Source organism: Coregonus lavaretus (genome assembly GCF_964263955.1).
Source record: "Coregonus lavaretus genome assembly, chromosome: 22".
Lineage (NCBI taxonomy): Eukaryota > Metazoa > Chordata > Actinopteri > Salmoniformes > Salmonidae > Coregonus > Coregonus lavaretus.
The window spans coordinates 37,505,932-37,524,220 of record NC_140009.1 but is presented as its reverse complement, the minus strand read 5'-3'; positions in this window follow the sequence as shown (position 1 = coordinate 37,524,220).

Genomic DNA, 18,289 nt, shown 5'->3' with positions numbered 1-18,289 from the left:
AGAGCGTGATCACACAGTCATCCGGAACAGCTGATGCTCTCATGCATGCTTCAGTGTTACTTGCCTCGAAGCGAGCATAGAAGTAATTTAGCTCGTCTGGTAGGCTCGCAGCTGTGCTTCCCTTTGTAGTCTGTAATAGTTTGCAAGCCCTGCCACATCCGACGAGTGTCGGAGCCTGTGTAGTACGATTCAATCTTAGTCCTGTATTGACGCTTTGCCTGTTTGATGGTTCGTCGGAGGGCATAGCGGGATTTCTTATGAGCTTCCAGGTTAGAGTCCCGCTCCTTGAAAGCGGCAGCTCTACCCTTTAGCTCAGTGCGGATGTTGTATGTAATCCATGGTGTCTGGTTGGGGTATGTACGTACAGTCACTGTGGGGACGACGTCATCGATGCACTTATTGATGAAGCCAGTGACTGATGTGGTGTACTCCTCAATGCCATCGGAAGAATCCCGGAACATATTCCAGTCTGTGCTAGCAAAACCGTCCTGTAGCTTAGCATCTGCTTCATCTGACCACTTTTTTATTGACCGAGTCACTGGTGCTTACTGCTTTAGTTTTTGCTTGTAAGCAGGAATCATGAGGATAGAATTATGGTCAGATTTTCGAAATGGAGTGCTAGGGAGAGCTTTGTATGTGTCTCTGTGTGTGGAGTAAAGGTGGTCAAGAGTTTTTTCCTTCTGGTTTCACATTTAACATGCTGGTAGAAATTAGGTTAAATGGATTTAAGTTTCCCTGCATTTAAGTCCCCGGCCACTAGGAGCGCCGCCTCTGGATGAGCGTTTTCCTGTTTGCTTATGGCCGTATACAGTTCATTGAGTACGGTCTTAGTGCCAGCATCGGTTTGTGGTGGTAAATAGACAGCTACGAAAAATATAGATATCTATCTTGGTAGATAGTGTGGTCTACAGCTTATCATGAGATACTCTAACTCAGGCGAGCAAAACCTTGAGACTTCCTTACATATTGTGCGTTGTTTACAAATATACATAGACCACCACCCCTTGTCTTACCAGAGGCTGCCGTTCTATCCTGCCGATACAGTGTATAACCCGCCAGCTGTATGTTATTCATGTCATCATTCAGCCACGACTCGGTGAAACATAAGATATAACAGTTTTTAATGTTCCGTTGGTAGGATATTTGTGCCTGTAGTTCATCCATTTTATTATCAAGCGATTGTAAGTAGGCCAGTAGTATCGATGGCAAAGGCAGATTAGCCACTCGTCGCCGGCTCCTTACCAAGCACCCCGATCTCCTTCCGCGATATCTCCTTTTCTTTCTATTGCGAATGACGGGGATGAGGGCCCTGTCGGGTGTCTGGAGCAAATCCCTCTAGTCCAACTCATAAAATAAAAATTATTTGTCCACTTCAAGGTGAGTAATTGTTGTTCTGATGTCCAGAAGCTCTTGTCGGTCATTAGAGACGGTAGCAGCAACATTATGTACAAAATAAGTTAAAAACAATGCGAAAAAACACACAAAATAGCACGGTTGGTTAAGAGTCCATAAAACGGCAGCCATCCTCTCCAGCGCCATTTCAATAGGCCTACATCCTCCAAGGAAAGACTCCATGAAACATTGCTGTGTATTCCTTTGAATTGGACGGGATGAGAGACAGAATAATAGTGTGAATGATCTCTATGGACCTAAAGGGCTCACTTGCCTGCATGGCTAATCTCCTGGCCAGAGAGACCAGTGGAGCCCAGTGATGCAGAGGAATGGCAGGTATGCAGTATAGATATTCTGCATGTCCCATCTGGAATCAGCTTGGAATGCTCTGTCTCCCTGATCCACCCGCTGCTCTGCTTTCATCCCTCTAATGCAAGGCGGCTGGAGATCTCTGGCTCTAACAAAATATATCTGTGTGTGTGGAGTAGAGCTTTACAACACTAGTCAGTGCATGGTCAGGGAGAGGGGAGGAACCAGCCTCTGCAGACTGACTTTTTACACATGTTTTACATAACAACTGCAATTCGGGAACAGATAAGATAATCATGATTTGGGCAACAATATTTTAGGTGTAACAATCTCTCTCAACCTTTGCTTGATATTTTGGTCTAGTTTTTTTTCTTCACTTTGAACAAATATTCTAACTAACCAATAACAACCTGTTATTATTATCTTATTGACACATATGTCCCATTGACCAAGTATGCAAGTGGCTCACCATAGAGACCAAATTAGGTCAATTGTGCATAAACAAACAAAATGCAGACTAGCTAATGTGAAGGAAAACAAACAAAAGCAAGAGTGGACTGAGAGTAATAATGTGAAATAGCATGGGAATTGAGGCCCAGTCCAGCAGTCGGGGGGTAGATAGAGAACTTTGGGTTGCAGAATACACAGACATTTCCTGAGGGAAAAAAATATCTGACTAGATGGAACAAATCAAATCAAATGTTATTTGTCACATACACGTGTTTAGCAGATGTTATAGCGGGTGTAGCGAAATGCTTGTGCTTCTAGCTCCGACAGTGCAGTAATATCTAACAAGTAATATCTAACAATTTCACAACATATACCCAATACACACAAAACTAGTAAGGAATGGGATTTAAGAATATATTCATATATGGACAAGCAATGACAGAGCGGCATGGACTAAGATACAGTAGAATATTATAGAATAGAATGCAGTATATACATATGAGATGAGTAGTGCAAGATATGTAAACATTATTAAAGTGACTAGTGTTCCATTTCTTAAAGTGGCCAGTGACTTCAAAAGGCAGCAGCAGCCTCTAATGTGCTAGTGATGGCTATTTAACAGTCTGATGGCCTTGAGATAGAAGTTGTTTTTCATTCTCTCTGTCCCAGCTTTGATGCACCTGTACTGACCTCGCCTTCTGGATGATAGCGGGGTGAACAGGCAGTGGCTCGGGTGGTTGATGTCCTTGATGATCTTTTTGGCCTTCCTGTGACATCGGATACAGCCCGACAGGATGCTCTCAATTGTGCATCTGTAAAAGTTTGTGAGGGTTTTAGGTGCTAAGCCGAATTTCTTCAGCCTCCTGAGGTTGAAGAGGCTCTGTTGCGCCTTCTTCACCACACTGTCTGTGTGGGTGGACCATTTCAGTTTGTCGGTGATGTGTACGCCAAGGAACTGGAAGCTTTTCACCTTCTCCACTGCGGTCCTGTCGATGTGGATAGGGGGGTGCACCATCTGCTGTTTCCTGAAGTCTACGATCATCTCCTTTGTTTTGTTGATGTTGAGTGAGAGGTTATTTTCCTGGCACCACACTCCCAGAGCCCTCACCTCCTCCCTGTAGGCGGTCTCGTCATTGTTGGTAATCAAGCCTACTACTGTTGTGTCATCTGCAAACTTGATGATTGAGTTGGAGGTGTGCTTGGCCACGCAGTCATGGGTGAACAGGGAGTACAGGAGGGGTCTGAGCACGCACCCTTGTGAGGCCCCAGTGTTGAGGATCAGCGAAGTGGAGATGTTGTTTCCTACCTTCACCACCTGGGGGGCGGCCCGTCAGGAAGTCCAGGACCCAGTTGCACAGGGCGGGGTTCAGACCCAGGGCCTCAAGCTTAATGATGAGCTTGGAGGGTACTATGGTGTTGAATGCTGAGCTATAGTCAATGAACAGCATTCTTACATAGGTATTCCTCTTGTCCAGATGGGATAGGGCAGTGTGCAGTGTGATGGCGATTGCATCGTCTGTGGATCTATTGGGGCGGTAAGCAAATTGAAGTGGGTCTAGGGTGACAGGTAAGGTAGAGGTGATATGATCCTTGACTAGTCTCTCAAAGCACTTCATGAGCTGGATGGAGAGTGCTAAGTGGCATAGGGACAATTATTTTTTACAGCTCGATAACTTTGTGGGATTTTAAGTTTACGTTGCTTGAGTAATATTGCTTTTCACCTCACATCAACTTTGCGTTTCTTTTCTGTATGCATTTAGAGGAAACAGACTTTTCATAATGTACTATACATGATACAGTAGATGAAGAGAAACACATACAGCCCTTACATTGTTTTTTACTTTACTTGAATTGTCTCATTTGTCATTTTTGAACAATGAACTGTTATTCTAGGAGTGTTGTGGTGTGTCATGATGATGATAATGATTAGAGAGAATATGTTTCTTGACTGGGCAGTTATCTTTTGACATCTTAAGCCTCACCTTCAGACACTTCTTTGCCGTCCATCAGTGTCTGGGTGACAACCACAGTCTTTGTTCGGAAATATTTTGTAGGTTTCTTCTCAACAACAACCTCAACAAAAAAAAGCACAGATGAAAACAAAGATCCATTGGATACTGTAACTACAACACAGTCATATCACTTTCCATATCAGGGCTCAGTTTTCCAAAGGCATCTTAAGGCTAAGTTCATCGTTAGAACCTTTTGTAGGAGCATCATTAAATTTCAGCCATTTCCCAAAACCATCGTTATTAACGTTGCACTTGGTTCGGAATCTAACGCCTGCCTCAGTCCACTCGTAGAACAGCTAAGTGGGTCGTTAGATGCCAGTGAAATGTATTCATGGATGCCAGTGGAGGCTCCTCAGATGAGGAAGGGAGGACCATCCTCCTCAGTGAATTTCATAAAAATAGTGAAACATTAAAAAATGTATCCTTTTTAGATAAAGCTATACAAAATATATTCACGTCACCAAATAATAGATTAAAAAAACACTGTTTTGCAATGAAGGTCTACAGTAGCCTCAACAACACTCTGTAGGGTAGCAACATGGTGTAGCTGGAGGACAGCTAGCTTCCATCCTCCTCTGGGTACATTGACTTCAATACAAAACCTAGGAGGCTCGTGGTTCTCACCCTCTTCCATAGACTTACACAGTAATTATGACAACTTCCAGAGGACGTCGTCCAACCTATTAGAGCTCTTGCAGCATGAACTGACATGTTGTCCACCCAATCAAAGGATCAGAGAATGAATCTAGTACTGAAAGCACAAGCTACAGTTAGCTAGCACTGCAGTGCATAAAATGTGGTGAGTAGTTGACTCAAAGAGAGAGAAAGACTAAATTTCAACAGTTATTAACAGACAGAGTGAGAGAGCGAGAGATAGCTATATTTCGTAATATTGTTCTCTCACTTTCCCTTACTTAGCTAGCAAATGCAGCTAGCTAGTTTAGCCTACTCAAACACCCGGTTCAAACAGAGGGATGCCATGTTTGCTAGCTGGCTATGACTATCGAACACTGGAACTCTTCCAAGTCAAGGTACGCTTTTGGTTTTACTAATTTATTGCCACGCGGCCCGCCGGTGTAACTGCCAAACTGCTTACTGACTGTACGCTGTGCTGCATGATTGTAGCGGGTTTACTAATGCGTTAGTTCTATTAGCTATGTTGACTATGATGTTACTTTAGCTAATATGGTGACAACGATGTAGGCTGTGTGTAGTGGTTAGGTTATGATAAGATGGTTTGGCTTGGAAAGGTGTTTTCGCCTGGTCACAGACAGCTGATGTGTTACATTTTACATTTTAGTCATTTAGCAGACGCTCTTATCCAGAGCGACTTACAGTTAGTGAGTGCATACATTTTTCATACTTGTGCATTGAAGTCCACAAGCGAAGGGAAAAGGTGAGAGGAGGAGAGCCCGTAGATGCAAGAAGGAATACAACGAGCTGTTTGTAAATGGCTATGAAAGTGAACTGTTTGCGTGTGATCATTCTGCTGATTCTGTTGAAAAATGTTTCTTAAACGGAAGCAAACGGGACTAATTGGGGATAAACATACCTGATTTTGTCCAATAGAAAACACTTGTTTGCAACTGTTGGACTAATGATTACACCCTAGATCAGCTAGATGCAGGCAAGAGTGTGCAAGCCGATATTGAATGTGTCACTGTTTGTCCACATGTTACTGTCTGTCACCTCAAATATTTATCTTGACCTGTGTGCACCTACGTTATAAACTTTCATTCATAGGCTAGGTTGTACGTAGCAACCTCATAATGTGTATAGGGAAAATTTGAGTATAATGTAGTAGTCTAAACCTATCGCTGTTACATTGAACTGGGTGAATGGAATATGAATGACAGTCATCCAACATGCTGTAATAGAAATAGGGCCATGCTCATTACAAAAATAATCGTCCTCCCTCATCTTAAACGGCACCGACCGCCACTGATGGATGCCAAGGGAAGCCAGGCTTTCCCAAAAAATTTACCAATAAACAAATACTACTACATCTAGCTATATATTGAACTTCCATCCTTGCAGGCCAGAGGCACAATGTATGAATTTATGGTTGGATCAGATTTGCCGTTATAATCATTGGCCAGTACGGAGAATTAAGTAAAACCACAAGTCCAAATCCCTATCTCTGTCCATGGCTAATTTAGGAAAGGGACAAAAGGCTAATGTTAACTAGCTGGCTAATCGTTGCCATTGAAAGTAAGTTAGGCTAGCGAGCAAGCATTTTAGCCAGGTAGCCTAGGACAACAAAAACTAATAGCGTGTACAATATGACAGTCATAGACCGTTTCAGCAACATGAAAAAAAGGAGGATGGCATTGGCGTTTCTTCTACTTCCGCACGCACACAGAAATCAGTATTATGGAAAGCCACATTACTAAATTGTTTTTGGAATCTTTTAGTTGTCACTGTATTAGGCTAAACATAGGTGATTTGATTATGTTGAAATGGTGCTGGAATAGTGGAGGCAGCTGGGTCATCCCTACAATGTGGTGTCTTTTCTGTCCCCAAGAAATAGCACTTCTTATTTAGGGTAAAATGTGGATTCCAAAAGGCTTTAAATACAAGGTCAGGTGTCCTTTTACCTTAAAAACACAAAAATATGGATCTTGAAAGGGAATTTTATGTATTCAACACTTTTTTTCAGAGGATGTAGGCGTTTTTGCCATGTCCCCGGGTGTTCTTCATTAACTTCCACAAATATAAGCCTTAAAATAATAAAATTTAAAATATTTCATTATTTTATAGTCCTAGTTAAATTATCTCTCATCAATAGCATTTCTTTCATGATTATTGTATTTATCATTTTTTAAAGATTATTTGTGTCCCTGATATCACTTTACACCCTGTTAGTTTGTTGTAATTCTCCATTTAAGAAAACAACTCCTTTCTAAAATGACACCACATTCAGGACGTGTAATTTCTTTGGTGGGAAAACAATGGTGCCAAGGTACATAAATATACTGAAAAAAATATAAATGCAACATGCAACAATTAACAATTTTACTTAGTTACAGTTCATATAAGGAAATCAGTCAATTGAAATACATTAATTAGGCCCTGACTGGGCAGGGGCGCAGCCATGGGTGGGCCTGGGAGGGCATAGGCCCACCCACTGGGGAGCCAGGCACAGCCAATCAGAATGAGTTTTTCCCCACAAAATGGCTTTATTACAGACAGAAATACTCCTTAGTTTCATCAGCTGTCCAGGTGGCTGGTCTCAGATGATCACGCAGGTGAAGAAGCTGGATGTGGATGTCCTGGACTGGCGTGGTCTGCGGTTGTAAGGCCGGTTAGACTTACTGCCAAATTCTCTAAAACGACATTGGAGGCGGCTTATTGTAGAGAAATGAACATAATATTCTCTGGCAACAGCTCTGGTGGACATTCCTGCAGCCAGCATGCCAATTGCACACTCCCTCAAAACTTGAGACATCTGTGGCATTGTGTTGTGTAACAAAACTGCACATTTTAGAGTAGCCTTTTATTGTCCCCAGCACAAGGTGCACCTGTATAATGATCATGCTGTTTAATCAGCTTCTTGATATGCCACACCTGTCAGGTGGATGGATTATCTTGGCAAAGGAGAAATGTTCACTAACAGGGATGTAAACAAATTTGTGCCCAAAATTTGAGAGAAATAAGCTTTTTGTGCATATGGAAGAATTTGGAGATCTTTTATTTCAGCTCATGTGAAACATGGGACCAACACTTTACATGTTGCGTTTGTATTTTTGTTCAGTATTTAAACACTCAGTTGTATCTATTTTTCCATGTTGTTAGTCTGTATGTCCCACTCATAAATTAACCAAATTTCAAAATGTTAAAATATGTTTGATAGTGAAGTTAAAATCCTGTTCAAGTGTTCACCATTATGCTAGCTCAATCTTGCTCACTCACAGAGCTATGGCTAATTTGGGCTCCAAATTTCCACCCTGTTAGGATTATGCATCTAACAGGTTGGAAATGCACAGAAAAAAGAATTGCCTGAGCTTGACCAATATGTTTTTCTGAAATTCAAACATGTCCTTTTTCTGATCGAATACTAAATACAAAATATGTACTTTTATTTCCAGAAGTTATGAGGTCCTGTTATGAGGTCCTGGCGGTAACTCTCCGATGTTCTAAATCAATAGTTGTTTAGTAGTCCGAAAATGTCAGAAACATTAACTTGAACAGTAACGGTTTGTTACATGCAATATGCTTTTTGGACTCCACAGGACAGATGTTGCTTTCCGGTTTTGTAATGAAACAAAAGGTGTGGTTGAATTTATTCTGCCACTGTGTCTTATTGTCTCTGCCTTAGGCCTATATATCACTGTGGCAAGGCATATGAACTAACAGGTTATAGAGCCAACGCAATTATCACAACACATAGGTTGTAAGATTGCTTTTTTACCCTATCTTCCCCAGTGGTTTTACCCACGCACCGCTACTGATCAACAGATGGCTCAACGGCGCACTTAGCGAACGTTCTCTCTTTCGGCCGTTGTAGGAAAGATGCATTGTTAGAATACTTGTAAGCCTAAATTCAGTCGCTATCGGGAAACCGGGCCCAGACCTGAGCCCTTGTACATACAGTATTTGCATGAAAACTAGTGTGCATCTAATTTGCAAATATAATGATTCCTATGCCTCATAGAAAAAGCAAGCGAACAAAATAACAATGCCATCTGTTTAATGTCTGCCATTTTAATGCCCATCAAAGATATGCTTTTATTAGAGCTGTATAGCTTGATAGTTTTATCATCTCAACATACTCAGTTCCTGATCCCTACAGGTCTTGTACACTGTGAAAAAAAAAAATCTGGGGTGAAATTAAATGGACAAAAACAAAGCAACAACCGAAATATACTTAATAAAAATGAGTTCAAGTCGTTTCAATGATTTGTTAATTTCATTTTACCCCCCAAAAAATAATATTTATGAGGATAACCAAAGAGATAGAAGTGTGAGTGATTTAATTTACAACATCTTAATAAATGAGTAAATGTTTTATTATAATAATATTTCTCTAAACTTAGTAATGTTAAGTTCTTGCAACAACTTTCCTATTTTTTTAAAGATTGTGGGTAATTCAACATTTTTAGAGTTTGTTGTATGCATGTTTGAAGAAATGAAAGTATATTTCTATATTAGTATTAAGCAGCTTGTTGTGCCATAAGGAGTAATGGATCAGCATGTTCAACTGATATCAAAACAGTTAGGCAGATTTATGTTCAATAATGATACTACACATTCTCACCATTACCATTGTTAATGATAGAGGCAACCTCAGCATCATGCAATGCTTGCAGTTCTACCTCCCGGTAGGCGACTGCTGGTGGATTGAGCTCTGTGCTCGACAATGCCTGCCAAAGTGGGTTAAAATTGCAAATGATCAAATACATTCATGTTAAACATTCAGTGTTCTTGAAACACTAATATGTTGGGTTTACTAAATATTTGTGTGACAACTCATATTTAATCATATCAGTAAATCCAATACATTTGTATGGCTATTATTCATTCCCTGGACTTTATTTGTGTAAATCCATTTACTCAAAAACAGGAAGATACATCTACTAATAATATTAAAGTATATTTTTGTTGCCTTAGATTTAAAGTTAATTCAACACTTATTTTTTACAGTGTAGTTGTTCCACTACCCATTACCCAGTAGGTCATGTAGCTCCACCTGTAATTTCTCCATGTTTTCTCCAATTTCTCCGTCCAGCAGCCTCCTGTACAGGGCGATCTCAGTCTCCAGCCTTAACTTGATGTTGAACAGGACCTGACAGTTCTCAAGTTTCAAGTTTTGTTCTCACATGCACAAGTACAATGAAATGCCTTTCTTGCAAACTCTTTCTCAACAATGCAGTAATCAATATCAGTAGTTCTATAAAATAAAGTAAAATACCATACTTACAATGTGCAGGGATACTGGAGTGGTAGGGGTAGATAGACAGTATATAGGGGTAAGGTCCATTACACCACTGGGGCCAAGGTTCCTGCCATCCAGGAACTCTATACCAGGTGGTGTCAGAGGAAGGCCCTAAAAATGGTCAAAGACCCCAGCCAACCAAGTCATAGAATGTTCTCTCTGCTACCGCACGGCAAGCGGTACCGGAGCACCAAGTCTAGGTCCAAAAGGCTGCTTAACAGCTTCTACCCCCAAGCCATAAGACTGCTAAACAGTTAATGAAATGGCTACCCAAACTATTTGCATTGACCCCCTTTTTTACACTGCTGCTACTCGCTGTTTATTATCTATGATTAGTCACTTTTCCCCTACCTACATGTACATATTACCTCAACTAACCTGTACCCCCACACATTGACTTGGTACCAGTACCCCCTGTATATAGCCTCGTTATTATTTTGTGTTACTTTTTTAAACTTTCGTTTATATTTAAAAAATTGCAAATATTTTCTTACTATAAAATAAAACGCTGCTTGTTGGTTAAGGGCTTTTAAGTAAGCATTTCACAGTAAGGTCTAAACCTGTTGTATTCAGCGCATGTGACATACGATTTGATTTTGATTTTAAGGAGACTAGGCATCAGGATATATGAAAAACAGAGTAGCAGCAGCGTATACAGTGAGGGAAAAAAGTATTTGATCCCCTGCTGATTTTGTACGTTTGCCCACTGACAAAGACATGATCAGTCTATAATTTTAATGGTAGTTTTATTTGAACAGTGAGAGACAGAATAACAACAACAAAAATCCAGAAAAATGCATGTCAAAAATGTTATAAATTGATTTGCATTTTAATGAGGGAAATAAGTATTTGATCCCTCTGCAAAACATGACTTAGTACTTGGTGGCAAAAACCTTTTTGGTAATCACAGAGGTTTCTTGTAGTTGGCCACCAGGTTTGCCCACATCTCAGGAGGGATTTTGTCCCACTCCTCTTTGCAGATCTTCTCCAAGTCATTAAGGTTTCGAGGCTGACGTTTGGCAACTCGAACCTTCAGCTCCCTCCACAGATTTTCTATGGGATTAAGGTCTGGAGACTGGCCAGGCCACTCCAGGACCTTAATGTGCTTCTTCTTGAGCCACTCCTTTGTTGCCTTGGCCGTGTGTTTTGGGTCATTGTCATGCTGGAATACCCATCAACGATCCATTTTCAATGCCCTGGCTTAGGGAAGGAGGTTCTCACCCAAGATTTGACGGTACATGGCCCCGTCCATCGTCCCTTTGATTCGGTGAAGTTGTCCTGTCCCCTTAGCAGAAAAACACCCCCAAAGCATAATGTTTCCACCTCCATGTTTGATGGTGGGGATGGTGTTCTTGGGGTCATAGGCACCATTCCTCCTCCTCCAAACACGGTGAGTTGAGTTGATGCCAAAGAGCTCCATTTTGGTCTCATCTGACCACAACACTTTCACCCAGTTTTCCTCTGAATCATTCAGATGTTCATTGGCAAACTTCAGACGGGCATGTATATGTGCATTCTTGAGCAGGGGGACCTTGCGGGCGCTGCAGGATTTCAGTCCTTCACGGCGTAGTGTGTTACCAATTGTTTTCTTGGTGACTATGGTCCCAGCTGCCTTGAGATCATTGACAAGATCCTCCCATGTAGTTCTGGGCTGATTCCTCACCGTTCTCATGATCATTGCAACTCCACGAGGTGAGATCTTGCATGGAGCCCCAGGCCAAGGGAGATTGACAGTTCTTTTGTGTTTCTTCCATTTGCGAATAATCGCACCAACTGTTGTCACCTTCTCACCAAGCTGCTTGGCGATGGTCTTGTAGCCCATTCCAGCCTTGTGTAGGTCTACAATCTTGTCCCTGACATCCTTGGAGAGCTCTTTGGTCTTGGCCATGGTGGAGCGTTTGGAATCTGATTGATTGATTGCTTCTGTGGACAGGTGTCTTTCATACAGGTAACAAGCTGAGATTAGGAGCATTCCCTTTAAGAGTCTGCTCCTAATCTCAGCTCGTTACCTGTATAAAAGTCACCTGAGAGACAGAAATCTGTCTGATTGAGAGGGGGTCAAATACTTATTTCCCTCATTAAAATGCAAATCAATTTATAACATTTTTGACATGCGTTTTTCTGGATTTTGTTGTTGTTATTCTGTCTATGGCTAGTAAGCCGGTGACGACGAACGCCGAAGCCTGCCCGAACAAGGAGGGGAGGCAGCCTCGGCGGAAATCGTGACAGTACCCCCCCCCCCCCCCCCCTTGACGTGCAGCTCCAGCAGCGAGCCGACCCCGGCCTCGGGGACGGCCAGGAGGACGCGGAGCAGGGTGAGCCGGATGGCGATGGAAAAAAATCCCGCAACAGAGAGGGATCGAGGATATCCCTCACTGGGACCCAGCACGGTTCCTCCGGACCGTACCCCTCCCACTCCACGAGATACTGCAGGCCCCCCGCTCGACGCCTCGAATCCAGGATGGAACGGACAGAGTACGCCGGGGCCCCCTTGATGTCCAGAGGAGGTGGAGGGACCTCCGGCACCTCAGACTCCTGGAGGGACCTGCCACCACCGGCCTGAGGAGAGACACATGAAACGAGGGGTTAATAGGGTAATCATGGGGAAGTAATAACCTATAGGTGACCTCGTTGATTCTCCTCAGGACTTTGAACGGCCCCACAAACCGCGGACTCAGCTTCCGGCAATAAGCCTCGAAAGGATATCAGAGCCTCTGACAACTTGGTTTTCTGAGAGGAAGACGGTCTGCATGTTCTACGGCCTCATTTAAGGAAAATCAACATCTTCCTCATGATGCCCAAGCACACCATATGCATATAATCTAATGGAAACCCTGAAATCCAAGAAACTCCAGCGTCTATTAATGGAGATGTAGCTACCTGATGGCTAGCCATGTCGGCTAAGTTATTGAATTCACCATAATTTCTGTTGATGTGTCCCCTCAGAGTCCAACACTACCTTTCTGTTCCAAGAGCCTTTAATCTGACATCTTTCACATGCAAAATATCCAGTATGGTATTTGATGCATTTTAGCATTGCTCGTACTGGTGCATCACAAAGAAAAGCTTTGATTGTGGAATGGTAATAACGATTTGTCAGATTGATACCTGAAACCAGGAGCACCTTCAGCTCAGGATATCACTCAGGTAATCATCCACAGCTGGCATAGCCTCTCCAGCGAATAAGGCAACAACAAATGGAAATCATTAAAGCTGCATAAAATAGGCAACAGTAGGCAGCTAGACGATTTGAATAGAGGAACACCATCAAATCTCTTGAATCTTAATTAAATCTGGATCCTCAACCAGAGTCTTCACTATACCCTGCTCAACACCAAAATATGCATAGTTACACTCCCATTTCTCAATAGTGGGTGTATGCATAACTGTGCACGCATCTTTTGGAACATTAAGCCCCTCTTCTCTGAGAATTACCAATAAACTACTTACTGCACCCCTGGTGAGGTTGTTTTCATTAGCCCAAGATGCCAGCTTCACACATATACCACCCTTTTGCAGTTTGAGAAGATCTTGCTTCACACACTATCAGACGACCTCTCAATCTCATCACTATCAAAAAACCTTTCAGTACGATCACTTGAGGTGGTATAAGTTACCATCTACACTAGTATCAGTAGAAATGTCAGATGTTCCATTAAACGCTAGACTCTGCCAGAGCTAAAACGTCTGCATGTAATTTACACCACCATTTATGATCAGCCTTAGTTAAATTGCAGTAGTCCAACTAACCATCAAACTAAGTCACATTTGCATTTATAGTTGACAAAATTATTGTCTTACCTCCTTCTTCGTCTATGATATAATGACAGGTCTGCAAACCAACGTTAAAGGTGCATGCCCCCCCCCCCCAACCCCAACCCCGTCCAACCTCAATTACCCTACACTTCAATCTTTCCCTGTCTTCAACATACTTACAGCAATATATAAAAACATTAAAAAAATAAAAAATTGTCCCACTGGCTATCATATGAATGAACGACTTACAAATTGAATGCACCAATTTGTGAGTCGCTCTGGATAAGAGCGTCTGCTAAATGATGTAAATGAATGCTCCACCGTTTCATCGACCATACACTCCAGACACAAACCATTCACATGCTTGCCAACCAGATGTAATGACGAGTTCAATGTACTATGTCCTAAGTGCAATCGAGCAAACACCACCTCTTCCTTGCTAATCTGACCTTTGAATCTTGGACCACTGACCTTTTTTTGGAGGGCATATACATTCCAGCCCTTGGGCTCAGAGTCCCATCTCTTCTGCCACACATCTATCAAAATGGCTTTGATCTTACATTTGGCCTCACCTCTACCCAGTGGAACATTAATATCAATTATATCTTGTTTCAAAGCTCTTTTGGCTAACTGGTCTACAGTTTCATTCCCTTCCACACCCGAATGTGCTGGGACCCAGCAGAATCTCACTACTACACCCAGTCTCTCAATTCTCCATAATAACATTAATACCTCCATTAGTAGGTCACTCCTATTATATTTACCAGATGATAAACTATTCAATACAGACGGAGAAGCTGAGCATACTATAATTCTAACTGGTTGTACGTCCTCCATCTACTGGAGGGCAACTATTAATTGCCAATAGTTCAACTGAGTGTACTGACAGTTCATCTGTTAGTCTTCTACATATCTGCACATCAAATTCAGGAACGTAAACGCCTGCTCCTGTGAGCCCACTATCTGGGTTCTTGGATCCATCTGTGAAAAGCGGTAAAAAAGCATAACAACTTCTACCAATGTAATTGTCAACCAGTTTCCCTGTATGACTGACTTCTGACCAATCTTTCCTTTCTCTACCAAGGTTAGATCAACAACAGGATCTGGGAGTAACAATGGAGGAACATCCCCTATCACCACAGAAGGGCCAACCTCCAACTCCCTCAAACCACTCATCAGCATTCCAACTGTCCAAACAAAATCACTACCTTGTCTACTAGTATATTCCCAACAGTCATCGAGAACAGTAGCAGTGGGATGCTCAACCGCACAGCCTTTCAACCTAACCCAATAAGCGAATGACAATTTTTTACGCCAAAGGCATCTCACCTGCTTCCACAATTAAGGCACATACAGATGTTGATTTAAATGCACCAATACATATCCTTAAATCTATATACTGGATTCTGTCCAGCTTCTGAAGTCAAGTCTTCGCTGCTGTTCCATAAACTAAATCAACCGTAATCAATCCATCAACGTTTTTCTGTCAGCACCCCATTCATAACCAGAGACCGAGCGCATAAGATTCACAACCTTCTTACACTTTATTGAAACATTTATGACATGATCTTTCCATGTATATCCCCACCAAGGAACCACTTTCCTTTTCTTCGCCCACTTCACTCTCTGGTACATAAAAATGTGCAGCACTCAAAATCAGAGAGGTCAGAGGCAGCACCATACATCAACCAGCCTCTCTAAAGACAACTCTCCAACAGACTTTAAGCAATGATCACCAAACTTTTCCCAGTCTACTTTATGAAAGCACCATCTTCTGAATGGTACCCTACCTGGAATAGTAACATCAAAGTTCATGGTACACGAAATCGGGAAATGAGCACTTTCAACAGTATAATCATTCATTACATTCCATGCACACATAGATGCAATAGAGTTAGAAGCCAGTGTGAGGTCCAGGCAGGATGTAACCCATCTAACAACATCAACTCTTGTACCACATCCATCGTTAAGACATACTAATGCTCTTGTTTCCATCATATCTTCCACAATAGTACCATCAGCATCAGTATGTGTGCTTCCCCATAAACTATTATGTGCATTAAAGTCGCCGCACCATATCTCTCTAGAGCCCAATTCTCCTGATATTTCATCAAACATCGCTACAGATAGTTGACGACAAGGGTTGTAAAAATGGTGTAACTTAATATTTCTACCTGCACTGTAGATTTCCACCATCACACATTCATATTCAGATGGGACAGTTATATTACGGTATACAAGCAGTTGATCGATCAGATATGATTGAGCAATAACCAGGAATAATAAAATCAAGATGTGGTCTAAGCCATGTTTCTTGAACACATATCACATCAGGTTTGATCACTAAATCTATTATATATTTCTTAAACTCCTGACCGTTAGCAATAAGGCTTCTGGCATTCCACTGAAGGATAACAAAAAGCATAACTCTAATTATCATCATACTGAGACATTCCATCATTAGAATTATTAGGAGTCAACATATCAACAATCATGGTGACAGTAACATCTGTTACTCCTAAAAACTCTGTTGCTGCTTCCACAATGGTCTTCAACTTGGCAGTTCTTCTTTCCACAAATGCGGTCAGGTTGATAACCTTGCCAATGAAGGCTATAAAGTCAATCCGATTAACTATTAAGGTGTCCTTTGAAAATACACATTTGTGAGCGCAAGATTTCTGAACAGGTCTCGTATCAGTGTCTGGACCAACATAAGCAACATTTCCAGTAGGTCCATTTATTCCAGGAGTAACCCTATTATCGCCACCATTCTGCCTAATAGTTCCACCAATCTGCCTTGCAGCCTCTGCATAAGAGACATTATGAGTGATTTTATGTCTTTAGTCCTCTCAAGCCTCTTTCTGTACCTGGCATCCACCAAATGCTGCACTGTGTTCCCCCCCCCCCCCCCCACAATTACAACATTTCACCTTGACATTGTTCCCACATTTACCATAATCATGTTCCCCACCACACTTGGCACATCTTTTCTTTCCTTTGCACAGAGCCACTACATGTCCCATTATTTGGCATTTAAAACACCTTAATGGAGGTGGGACAAACTCTAACAGTGAAAGCCAGGAAGCCCATCTGTACTTTCTTAGGTACAACCTTTTCAAACATAATCTTTTCAGAATCTTCCCTTGCTGAACATGGTCAGCACAGAATATTAACAGTATACCATTACCAATGAACCGGGCTAATGTGAGTTACCCTATCTCTTTCTTAACGGCATTGGTTAATCGAATAGGGTGTAGATGAGAACCCGTGGTCACATCAAATGCGATTACAACTTTCCACTCCGACACATCATTACTTTTATTTTTCACACCCTCTCCACATTCTCAACACTAGAAGTGCCACTGCTGTCAGCAGCGCTTATAGCAGGGCCATTATTTTCCCCTTTCACCACAGACCATCCAGGTCCATGACTTTTCATCATCCCCACCCATACCACCAGAACTATCATCCATGTCGACCACAGTCCAGCACAGCTGTTGCTAAAACCGCCTCATTTTCTTACCTCATCGGCGATTGTCTTTTTCTCCACAGGGCTTGATTAGCTTGAAATTATCGTAGGTTACCCATACTAATAAGGCAATCAGGTCAATCGGGTGCAGCTGTCAGACGACATCGCAAACAGGTTGACAATACACCTCCCAGCAAACAGGGGATGTCCTGAGGACATTTGGCGACGTTCTCATAAGGTCCCTTAACGTCCCGCCGAAACCCTTATCCCACTGACGTTCTGGGAATGGTATAAGAACGTTGCGTGATGGTCCCAAGGGAACGTTCTCTGAGGGACCTTTGTCTAGTTCCCTGTACGTTCCCAGGACATCACTGAGGACAATGTCAGGACATTTTTAGGATGTTCTCAGGTCTTTCGTTTTACTAGTCCTTATGAAGTCGCGTGACGGTCCCAAGGGAATGTTCTCTGGGGGACCTTTGTCTAGTTGTAGTGGGGTAATATTTACCATATGTATATTATGTATACCTCACATGCGACCCGTAATAAGACTTTGCAATTTAATGGAAAAAGTCTACTAAAAAGTATATCTGACTCCATAAAGATAATAAAAATATGCAATAAACTATAGTTGAGTTACAGTAACAGGCAATCAAGGAAGGACAAAAAACTGTGTATCAAAGGCAAATATTTAATATCATTGTAAAATTACTCACATACAAGGCATAAAGCTTAAGTTACAAAGCATTAACAAGCATTACAAGGCATTATTCTAGGCGTAAAGATCTTAGAGTTACAAGGCAAAGCATGAACCAAGAGATGCCTACTAGGCCAGATGCCTAGGAAATTAGAATTAATCATACAACCTTCCTCCATGGACAGGATACAGGAAAAGAGGCAGAACAAAGGCATTTCCTTCCATTTATAACATTTGAACGTGTACCTTTTTCAAACCAAAATCAACCACCA